This window comes from Hemiscyllium ocellatum, chromosome 4 (genome assembly GCF_020745735.1).
Source record: "Hemiscyllium ocellatum isolate sHemOce1 chromosome 4, sHemOce1.pat.X.cur, whole genome shotgun sequence".
In the NCBI taxonomy this organism is placed as follows: Eukaryota; Metazoa; Chordata; class Chondrichthyes; order Orectolobiformes; family Hemiscylliidae; genus Hemiscyllium; species Hemiscyllium ocellatum.
Window position 1 is genome coordinate 408,128 of NC_083404.1, and position 12,273 is coordinate 420,400.

General features: G+C 42.7%; 1 protein-coding gene across 5 annotated transcripts in view; it reads left to right on the forward strand.

Moving 5' to 3' along the window:
• Positions 1–12,273, forward strand: part of fam110b (family with sequence similarity 110 member B) — a 219,373-nt gene that overhangs the window by 131,455 nt on the left and 75,645 nt on the right. Inside the window, exon 1 of one of the 5 annotated variants that reach the window (XM_060822630.1) lies at positions 281–2,318. The exons of the other annotated variants lie outside the window; for them this stretch is intronic. The gene's annotated coding sequence lies outside the window, so the exon portion shown is untranslated. Of the gene's footprint in view, positions 1–280; positions 2,319–12,273 lie in introns of those variants that run through there. 5 annotated transcript variants of the gene reach the window in all.

The window sequence follows — 12,273 nt, forward strand, 5'->3', positions numbered from 1 at the left end:
GAATTTCAACACAGCCAATTCATTTTCACCTACTTATATTCCCTAAAATAAGTAGGAATGGTTAGCACTGCTGCCTCACAGCACCAGAGACCTGGGTTCAATTCCCGCCTCAGGCGACTCTCTGTGTGAAGTTTGCACATTCTCCCTGTGTCTGCGTGGGTTTCCTCCGAGTGCTCCGGTTTCCTCCCACAATCCAAAAATGTGCAGGTTAGGTGAATTGGCCATGCTAAATTACCTGTAGTGTTAGGTGAAGAGGTAAATGTAGGGGAATGGGTCTGGGTGGGTTGCGCATTGGTGGGTCAGTGTGGACTTGTTGGGCCGAAGGGCCTGTTTCCACACTGTAAGTAATCTAATCTAATCTAATCTAATATCAGCTTTTCTCCTTCCCTGGTTGACCATTATCCATTCTTTTGTCTGCCTTGTTGTCTTTCTCGCCCTTTGGGCTGTCTGTAGCTATTCTCTCACTCCTTTAACTCTTCTCCCCAGCCCCTGTCGTCAGCACATATATCATCATTTTCTAGCTACTACTGATGAAGGTTCCTTGGACCCAAAACATTGACTCTGCTTTCTCTCCTCGGAGAAAGTAAGGACTGCAGATCCTGGAGAGTCAGTGTCAAAAAGTGTGGCACTGCTAAACACAGCAGTCAGGCAGCATCCGAGGAGCAGGAGAATCTATGTTTTAGGCATAAACCCTTCGTTAGGAAATGCCTGCTTTCTCTCTACAAATGCTGTGAGACCTGCTGAGTTTCTTTCGTAATTTCTGTTATCACGCAAGAGTATTTTTGATACATGTTTCAACGGGTTGTGTGAGATGTTCAGTATTTAGTAAACATTAATAACTAATAAAACATGAATGGTCTGTTATTGAGTTTGAGGACTGAAAAATCTTAAAGACACAAAGAGATTATTTACCGAAAATGATCTACAGCTGAATTTCCAAGTATCAATATATGATGAGTACCATTGAGAATTTATGGAATATTTGTAGTTTAATGTAGAAAAGTATGAGGTCTTGGAAAGTCAAAACAAGGTGGGAATTTCAGGGTGAATGTTAGGGCCGTAAGGAGTGTAGTGAAACAGGGACCTTGGAATCAGGTGCACAGTTCTCCGTAAGTGGAGTCACCAGTAGACAGGGCAGTGAAGAAGGCGTCAGGTCTTCATCAGTCAGAGCATTGAGTATCGAAGTTGGGAAGTTATGTTGCAGGTGTACAGGATGTTGGTGAGGCCGCACTTGGAGTATTGTGTTCAGTTTTGGTCACCTTGTTACAGGAAGGATGTTATTAAACTGGAAAGAGTGCAGAAGAAATTTACAAGGATGTTGCCAGGACTCAAGGGACTGAGTTATAGGGAGAGATTGGACAAGCTGCGACATGTTTCTTTAGAGCGTAAGAGACTAAGGAGGGACCTTACAGAAGTGTATAATGTCATGAGACATGGATAGGGTGAATGTACTCAGTCTTTTTCCCAGGGTTGTGGAATCGAGAACTAAAGGGCATCAGTTTAAGGTTAGAGGGGAAAGAATAAAAGGGAACCTGAGGAGCAACTTTTTATTTTACACAGAGGGTGGTACAAATATGAAATGAGCTGCCAGCAGAACTGCTTGAGGCGGCTACATTAATGACATTTAAAAGGCATTTGCACAAATACACGGATAAGAAGGGTTTCATAGGATATTGGCCAAGTGCAGGGTAATAGGGTTAGTGTGGATGGACATTTTGGTCAGAATGGACCAGAAGAATTTTTCTTGATGTATTGGAAGAAGCCTCTTTATACCTGGGTAATATGTAGGAAAAATTGGAAGAGCCCTCGAGAAATGCTGTATTCTAGTAATTTGGAGTCAAATTGTTGGAGTTTCATCAAGGCCCCTTAGATAGCACCTTCCAATTCTGTGACCACTTCCACCTAGAAGGACAAGAGCAACAGATAAATGGGGACCACCACCTGCAAGTGCCCCTCACCATCCTGACTTGGAACTATATTGCTGTTCCTTTACTGTTGGTAAATCAAAATTCCAGAGCTCCCCCACCCAACAGTATTGTGGGTCTGTGTATGCCAAATTGACTGATAGTGGTTTAAGAAAGTGGCATATCGCCATCTTCTCAAGGGTGACTAGGGATGGACAATAAATACTAAGTGAAAGTGAGGACTGCAGATGCTGGAGATTAGAGTCAAGAGTATGGTGCTGAAAAAGCACAGTAGGTCAGGCAGCATCCAAGAACCAGGAAAATCGACGTTTTGGGCAAACACCCTTCATCAGGAATAAATACTAGCCTAGCCAGCAATACCAATGTCACCTGAATGGATACAATGCGCAAGAGGTATTTAAAGTAGTTTTTTAAACATACAAATGCTTTCTAAAGAAATGTGAATATCTTTACCATGTTTACCATCTTTACCAACGTCCTTTTGTTATGGTTTTCACATTTTTGGTATTGCTTTTCCTTATGTTTCATTCTGTCTGCTAATATTTTTGTCCAAGCTAGTTCCCGTCTATGGGAAAGTCATTAAATCCTGATACTTTTAACGTGTGAGTGAAGACATTTGGCCTTTTTGATTAAACCCATTGATCTAGGACATACAATATTACAGCCTGTTCTATTTGTTTTTGTTTTGTAGTGTTTGGGGTGATATAAATAGTTGTGTCTTTATATAGGATTCAAACTAACATGTTCAAAGACAATGAAAGATTGTTCTTTACACATGGTTGAACCTTGTGCCCTTGGAATAACCTGAGGTTTTTTGAAAATGTAAACAGGATCTGTTTATAATGTTTCATAAGCAGCTGTGATTCTTGGAAATATATGCATCTATCCAATCTGTTGAGGGATTCTTTGAAAAGTGTATATTAGTTTATATTGGAGAATTATTTTTCTGATGTCTGCCATCAAGCTGTTAAGTCACAGAAAATCCAGTTCAGGAACTGATGGCTGCCATACAATTGATTTACCTTTTTAGAAGGAAGAGTAGATCAGTTGTGGGATTGTATAAACTGAAGGTAAGTGGAAGTTAATTATTACGATGAGAAATTTTTAAATCATGGTACTGTATGATTTGATTGAATTTGAACTTTTGGTTTGTTTAAAGTGACAGTTTCTTTGATTACTTATTTCTCAATAACTTTTAATTTAAAGGTGATGACGTGTTTATAACAGAAAATGACTCTGATTTATAGACACAACTGTTAGGAACTTGGAACTCATCGTTAGGATTATTAAAATGTATTCATGGAATGAGGGCATTTCTGGCTAAGCCAGTATTTATTGCACATTCCCAATTTCCCGGGGGCAGGGAGGGGGCAGTTAAATGACCACCACATTGCTGTGGGTCTGGAGTCATGGGTCGGCAGACCAGGTATGGATGGCAGTTTCTTTCCCTAAAGAGCATTAGTAAATAGGATGGGGTTTTCTGACATTTGACAATGGAATCATGGTGATTAATCTCTTAATTCCAGATTTTTGGGGAGATTTGAACCTGGGTCTCTGGATTAAGTCCAGTGATAATTCCACTAGGCTGCGCCTCCCCTTAATTAAATAAGATTGTAAATATTGAATTCAGGGACATACTGCCAATGATTTTCTGGTATCTAAAACAAATGCAGAAAATATTGCATTCTGAGAATTGAAGTTATTACTTTATCATGCTGATTGGCAAGACTCCAAACTTGCAGCACGTCACATAAAATCATTAAGTATGTTTCATTTGCTCAACCATCAAATTTTTGAAATTCCTGCCTAGAATGATGTAATTCCCTACAATGTTGGCTTCAGACTAGAGTTATCACAAGCATGTACAGACAGGGAATCTAAGCTGACAAGTGGATTCCACTTGTAAATCCATTGTATTCACTGTCTCCTGCCTAACAACATGAAAATTAACTGACCTCATCCTCCTAAATCATGGAAATTACAAAAATGTAAAGCAAGGGAAAGCAGAAAATATTTATTAAATTATAGCCATTTATTAAATTAATTTCCCTTTCTCCCGACATCCCATTTCCCCCCCCCCCCCCCCCCCAACTTGTTCCCTCAGTGCCAATGTTCTTGACTGGCTTGTTCAGCAGGCAGCCTGTGGGTCACAGTGCGTTCTGCTGAAGGACTCAATTCCAGCCATTGACAGGATTCCAAGCCCCAAAGAAGTAAGTAGGAGACTCTGAAAGGATACGCTCATCCAATTCAAAGGCGTTTCTCTTCTGTATCCATTGCTGATAGGTGCATTAATAGGTGAGGGAATTTGTAAGGAATGGAAGGGCAGAGGGGTACGGGATATGAACAGAGTTTGGTTGAGAGTCTAAAGTCTGAGAATGGGCTTGACGCAAACTTGCCCTTTACCTCCTGCACGCTCCGTAGTCTCCTGGTTGGGAGAAGTATCAAAGGCAACTTACTCCTGTCAGTCACTTTTCTCTGAATTCAGCCATGACAAACACACACTCTCTCACATGCACTCACACCCACATGCACACACTCACTCCGTCTGGCCTACGTGTGCACACATATAGGTTTATGTGGTGAATTTGTATCTGCAGAATTATATGTGCAGATATGTTCTATTTTGCTCAAAAATGCATAACCTGCAGTTAATCCATGTAATATTATATAAATCCCACTTTAGAAATAGAATCAGTCTGACTCAAGATTGGGACAGAGACAGACTTTAACCTCACGCCTTTAATGCATTCTCTGAGCTGAGATGGCACCTTTTGTTAGAAAACCTGAAGTTATCTTCAGAATGTCTTAAAAGAAGTTTTGGGATTTGTATATTAAAGAACCAAAAAGACAAATCCATTCCAAAAGATGAAAGACTTAATCTAGGTTTATCATTTCAGTTGCATGGCATTGTAATCTTGTGCTATAAATTTTGTGTCTTATGGTCCTGCTCCACAATCACCTGATGAAGGAGTGTCGCTCCGAAATCTAGTGCTTCCAAATAAACCTGTTGGACTATAATCTGGTGTTGTGTAATTTTTAACTTTGTACACCCCACTCCAACACCGGCACCTCCAAATCACCCTAGACAAAATAGGATTGTTAATGTTATATAACCTTGATACAAGACTGACGATGGCTTGCATTTATTACATTTGCTCTGTATTGTTTAAATGTACCACCAAAATTTAACTACCTAAGCATGTACTGTTCAGTAATTATAAATTGATTAAAATTGTTCATTAACATACAATAAAGATGGAAGGTAAAAACAATGACTGCAGATGCTGGAAACCAGATTCTAGATTAGAGTGGTGCTGGAAAAACACAGCAGGTCAGGCAACGTTCGAGGAGCAGGAAAATCGATGTTTCGGGCAAAAGCCCTTCATCAGGAATAGAAGCAGAGAGCCTGAAGGGTGGAGAGATAAATGAGAGGAGGGTGGAGCTGGGGAGAAAGTAGCATAGAGTACAATAGGTGAATGGGAGTGGGGATGATGGTGATAGGTCAGAGTGGTGTGGCTAGGTGGGAAGGAAGATAGGCAGGTAGGACAGGTCGTGGGGACAGTGCTGAGCTGGAAGTATGGAGCTGGGGTGAGGTGGGGGGAAGGGGAAATGAGGAAACTGGTGAAGTCCACATTGATGCCCTTGGGTTGCGGTGTTCCAAGGCGGAAGATGAGGCATTCTTCCTCCAGGCATTGGGTGGCGAGGGAGCAGCGGTGAAGGAGGCCCAGGACCTCCATGTCCTCGGCAGAGTGGGAGGGGGAGTTGAAATGTTGGGCCACAGGGCAGTGTGATTGACTGGTAAAGGGTGTCCCAGAGATGTTCCCTAAAGCGCTCTGCTAGGAGGCGTCCAGTCTCCCCAATGTAGAGGAGACCGCACCAGGAGCAATGGATATAATAAATTATATTGTTGGATGTGTGGGTAAAACTTTGATGGATGTGGAAGGCTCCTTTGGGACCTTGGATGGAGATGAGGGAGGAGGTGTGGGCGCAGGTTTTGCAATTCCTGCGGTGGCAGGGGAAGGTGCCAGGATGGGATGGTGGGTTGTTGGGGGGGCGTGGACCTAACCATATAGTCTCCCCGCCCCCACTCTCCTCTCTGACCTATCACTTTCATCCCCTCCCCCACTCACCTATTGTACTCTATGCTACTTTTTCCCCACCCATACCCTCCATCATTTAGTCTCCACTCTACAGGCACTCTGCCTCTATTCCTGATGAAGGGTTCTTGCCCGAAACGTCGATTTTCCTGCTCCTTGGATGCTGCCTGAACTGCTGTGCTTTTTCAGCACCACTCTAATCCAGAATAAAGATGGAATGGCAGGTAACATGCTGCAGCTATAGATATGGCAGCCTCTAGATGCCAGTTTGATCCAGAGCAAACCTACCTGCACTTCATGTCTGTAGCTACAGAAAGTTTGCCTCCAGCTCAGTGACATTGTACCAAAGTTCCGGCCAATGCAGCATATCAGATGGGGGAACGATTACCTCAGCAATTGATTACAGGAGATCGTTACATCACTTAAGTTAGAGTCAACTGGTTTGGCCAGTGCATGGGGACAAGATGATCTGACTGTGAGTGAGGCAAGTAAGGGGACCCAGGAGGTTGGAGCAAGAAATTCAACTTTGCAATTATCCAAAGGCTTTGAGCTTTCTTCAGTTTGTTTGGATGAGAGTGCGAGCTGCAGGGTGGATGAACTAACTGACCATGATACAAGTAGTCAGTCAAGTGAAGGGAGCAGAAAGGAATGTAATGGTAATAGGGGACAAGTATAGTGAAGGGTATTGACAGTCTGCAGCAAAGAGCCACTCCACGTGTTGTTTCCTTGATGCCAGAGCTTGGGATATCTGCTCTGGGCTGAAAAGAGAACTTGTAGTGGGAAGGCGAGGATCCAGTGGTCATGGTCCATAACCTAGGCAGAGCCAATATTCTGCATGATAGTATGAGATGTTAGATGCTAAGTTAAAAGCTAGAACCTTCCAGGTAACCATTGTATTATTACCTGAACCATGTGTAAGGTGGCATAGAGTCAGAGATTAAATCAATGACTGAGTGGTTTACAGACTGTTGTGGGAGAAATGGGATCAAACTTGTGAGGCAGTGTTGGAAATATCCCAGAGTGCGATCTGAACCATTGAGACCTGTCTATACATGGACATTGCTGAGACTGGTATTCGACTACGTAGCATAATAAGGGAAGATGGAGACTAAGAATGAGGAGCTGAAAATGTGTTGCTGGTTAAAGCACAGCAGGTTAGGCAGCATCCAAGGAACAGGAAATTTGACGTTTCGGGCCAGAGCCCTTCACCAGGAATGAGGAGAGTGTGCCAGCCAGGCTAAGATAAAAGGTAGGGAGGAATCCTGATGAAGGGCTCTGGCCCGAAACCAAGAATGAGGAATCAAGCTTCAGGAGATGCCACAAGTAAAGGGATAGATTTGAGGCAGTAGAGCAAAACTATAGCATGGGAAATGAAGGTCAGAGAATAGCAGAAAAAGACAAAACAACTGAAGTATAAACCAATATTTAGGACTACAAGCTACAAAGATAACAGTGAAAAACACTGTGCATGCCATTCATATCAAATATACATCAGAGCACCACCATACCAAACCATTTTTGTACTGACTTCAAATCCATCACCAAGTTCCTTCAGTGTCGCGGATTCAAAATCCTGAAACTCCCTCCTAAACCTTCTCTGAGATGGTGACCAAACAGGTGGATGAGGGGAAAGCCATTGATGTGGTGCATATGGATTTCAGTAAGGTGTTTGATAAGGCTACTGCACAAAATACAGAGGCATAGGATTGAGGGTGATTTAGCAGTTTGGATCAGAAATTGTCTAGCTGAAAGAAGACAGAGGGTGATGGTTGATGGGAAATGTTCATCCTGGAGTTCAGTTATTAGTGGTGTACTGCAAGGATCTGTTTTGGGTCCACTGCTTTTTGTCATTTTTATAAATGACCTGGATGAGGGCGTAGAAGGATGACTTAGAACATTGAACAATACAACGCAGAACAGGCCCTTCGGCCCTCGATGTTGCGCCAACCTGTGAACTAATCTCAGCTCATCCCCCTACACTATCCCAAAATCATCCATGTGCTTTTCCAAGGATTGTTTAAATCTCCCTAGTGTGGCTGAGTTGACTACGTTAGCATTCCACACCCTGACCACTCTCTGAGTAAAGAACCTGCCTCTGACATTTGTCTTAAATCTATCACCCCTCAATTTGTAGTTATGCCCCCTTGTACAAGCTGACATCATCATCCTAGGAAAAGGACTTTGACTGTCTACCCTATCTAATCCTCTGATCATCTTGTATGTCTCTATCAAATGCTCTATTATCCTTCTTGCCAATGAGAACAGGTTCAAGTCTCTCAGCCTTTCCTCATAAGGCCTTCCCTCCAGACCAGGCAACATCCTGGTAAATCTCCTCTGCACCTTTTTCAATGCTTCCCCATCCTTCCTGTAATGGGGCGACCAGAACTGTACACAATATTCCAAGTGTGGCCGCACCAACGTTTTGTATAGTTGCAGCATGATATCGTGGCTCCGGAACTCAATCCCTCTATGAGTGAAACCTAACACACCATATGCCTTCTTAACAGCACTATCCACCTGGTGGAAACTTTCATGGATCTATGTACATGGACTCCAAGATCCCTCTGCATATCCACACTACCAAGAATCTTTCCATTGACCCAGCCTCTGTCTTCCTGTTATTCTTCCCAAAGTGGATCACCTCATGTTTAGCTGCATTGAACTCCATTTGCCACCTTTCAACCCAATTCTGCTGTTTATCCAAGTCCCCCTGCAATCTGTAACATTCTTCCAAACTATCCACTACTCTACCGACTTTAGTATCATCTGGAAATTTACTAATCCATCCACCTATGCCTTCGTCAAAGTAATTTATAAAAATGACAAACAGCAGTGGTCCCAAAACAGATTCTTGTGGCACACAACTAGTAACTGGAATCTAGGCTGAATATTTTCCATCAACCATCACTCACTGCATTCTTTCAGAAAGCCAGTTTCTAATCCAAACTGCTAAATTACCCTCAATTCCATGCCTCTGCATTTTCTCCATCAACCTACCATGTGGAACCTTATCAAAGGAACCTTATACATGAAGTCCATGTATACCACGTCAATTGCCCTACCCTCATCTACATGCTTGGTTACCTTCTCAAAAAACTCAATGAGGTTTGTGAAACATGACCTGCCCTTGACGAAACCATGTTGACTATCTGAAATCAAATTGTTACTTGCTAGATGATGATAAATCCTATCTTTTATAATCCTTTACGAAACATTTCCTACAACAGAAGTAAGGATCATTGGTCAATTAGTTAGTAAATTTGTGGATGACACAAAGGTCGGTAGAGTTGTGGATAGTGCTGAAGGATGTTGAAGGCTATAGGGAGACATAAATAAGCTGCAGAGCTGGGCTGAGAGGTGGCAACTAGAGTTGCCCTTCATCAGGAATGAGGTATTGCATATAGTTCTGGTCACCGCATTATAAGAAGGATGTGGAAGCTTTGGAAAGGATTTAGAGGAGGTTTACTGGTATGTTGCCTGGTATGGAGGAAAGGTCTCACGAAGAAGGGCTGAGGGACTTGAGGCTATTTTCATCAGAGAGAAGAAGATTGAGAGGTGACTTAATTGAGACATATAAGATAATCAGAGGGTTAGATAGGGTGGACAGGGAGAGCCTTTTTCCTCGAAAGGTGATGGCGAGCGTGAGGGACATAGCTTTAAATTGAGACATGACAGATGTAGAACAGATATCAGAGGGTAGGGGTGCTGAATGCACTGCCTGCAACTGTAGACTCACAAATTTTAAGGGCATTTAAATGGTCATTGGATAGGCATATGGACAGTGTAGTTAGATGGATTTCAGATTGGTTTCACGGGGTGGTACAACATCGAGGGCCGAAGTGCCTGTACTGCGCTGTTATGTTCTATGTTCTAAACAGGACTACGGGTTCCCCCACAGCAAGTGGCTGCAGTGGTTTGAGATGGCAGCTCGCCAATACCTTCTTGAGGGCAACTAGGGATGGGTAGGAAATGCTGGCCCAGACAGTGGCATCCACATCCATAAGTAAATAATAAAAAGGTAAATTAATTGATAGCACATATGGAGTAAATAAATATGATCTGACAGCAATTTTGAGATGTATCTGGATTACAATGGGATCTTGATCAGGTCAGCCACTGGGCCCGAGGAGTGGCAGATGGAGTTTAATTTAGGTAAATGCGAGGTGTTGCATTTTGGAAAAGCATATCTTAGCCAGACTTATATACTTAATGGTAAGATCCTAGGGAGTGCTGCTGAACAAAGAGATCTTGGAGTGCAGGTTCATAGCTCCTTGAAAGTGGAGTCACAGGTAGATAGGATAGTGAAGAAGGCATTTGGTATGCTTTCCTTTATCGGCCAGAATACTGAGTACAGGAGTTAGGAGGTCATGTTGCAGCTGTACAGGACATTGGTTAGGCCACTGTTGGAATATTGTCTGCTTCCTATCGGAAAGATGTTGTGAAACTTGAAAGGGTTCAGAAAAGTTTTACATGGATGTTGCCAGGTTTGGAGGAGCTGAGCTATAGGGAGAATTTGAATAGGCTGGGGCTGTTTTCCCTTGAAAGGCTGAGGGGTGACCTTATTGAGGTTTATAAAATCATGAGAGGCACAAATAGGATAAATAGACAAGACCTTTTCCCTGGGATGGGGGAGTCCAGAACTAGAGGATGTAGGTTTAGGGTGAGAGGGGAAAGATACAAAAGGGACATAAGGGGCACTTTTTCACTCAGAGGGTGTTATGTGTATGGAATGAGCTGCCAGAGGAAGTGGTGGAGGCTGGTACAATTGCAAAATTTAAAAGGCATCTGGATGGGTATATGAGTAGGAAAGGTTTGGAGGGATGTGGGCTGGGTGCTGGCAGATGGGACTAGATTAGGTTCGGATATCTGGTCGGCATTGATGAGTTGAATTGAAGAGTCTGTTTCTGTACTGAACATCTCTATGACTCTATGTAGCTATAGAATGACCAGGATTTAAACTAGTGTGGTCAGGTCTGGGAACCAGGACAGGAGGTCAGCATGTGGAGTAATTAAAGGGAAATTTGACATCAAGTAAAGTAAGTCTAACAGGAAGGTCAGCACCAAGTTAATGAACATGGCACAACTGGCAGTCTGAATTGTATTTAGACCATAAGATTCAGGAGCAGAATTAGATCATTTAGCCCACTGAGTCTGCTATGCCATCCGCTCGTGGCTGACATGAGCAATGGCAGATATTTCTGGGTATAATGCAGAGGTTGTAGGATCAGTTCATTCCAAAAAGGGAGAAAGATCCTAGGAGGAGGCATGGGTGGCCGTGGCTGACAAGGGAAGTTAAGAAACATATAAAATTAAATGAGAAAAAGTATAACATAGCAAAGATAAGTGGGAAAACAGAGGGCTGGGAAGCTTTTAATGAACAACAGAGGATTACTAAGAAGGAAATATGCAGAGAAAAAATGAGGTACGAAGGTAAACTGGCCAAAAGTATAAAGGAGGATAGTAAAAGCTTTTTTAGGTATGTGAAAGGCAAAAAAATGGTTAAGACTAAAATTGGGCCCTTGAAGACAGAAACAGGGGAATATATTACGGGGAACAAAGAAGTGGCAGAAGAAATGAATTGGTACTTCAGATCTGTGTTCACTGGGGAAGACACAAGCAATCTCCCTGAGGTAACAGTGGCTGAAGGACCTGAACTGAAGGGAATTTATATTTGCCAGGAATTGGTGTTGGAGAGACTGTTAGGTCTGAAGGTTGATAAGTCCCCAGGGCCTGATGGTCTACATCCCAGGGTACTGAAGGAGGTGGCTTGACAAATCGCGAATGCATTGGTGATTATTTTCCAGAGTTCGATAGATTCGGGATCAGTTCCTGTGGATTGGAGAGTGGCTAATGTTGTACCACTTTTTAAGAAAGGTGGGAGAGAGAAAACAGGAAATTATAGACCATTTAGTCTGACCTCAGTGGTGGGAAAGATGCTGGAGTCGATTATAAAGGATGAAATTACGACACATCTGGATAGTAGTAACAGGATAGGTCAGAGTCAGCATGGATTTATGAAGGGGAAATCATGCTTGACTAAACTTCTGGAATTTTTTGAGGATGTAATTCTGAAGATGGACGAGGGAGATCCAGTAGATGTAGTGTACCTGGACTTTCAGAAAGCTTTTGATAAAGCCCCACATAAGAGGTTAGTAAGCAAAATTAGGACGCACAGTATTGGAGACAAAGTACTAACTTGGATTAAAAGTTGGTTGGCTGATAGGAAACAAAGAGTAGTGATAAACGGCTCC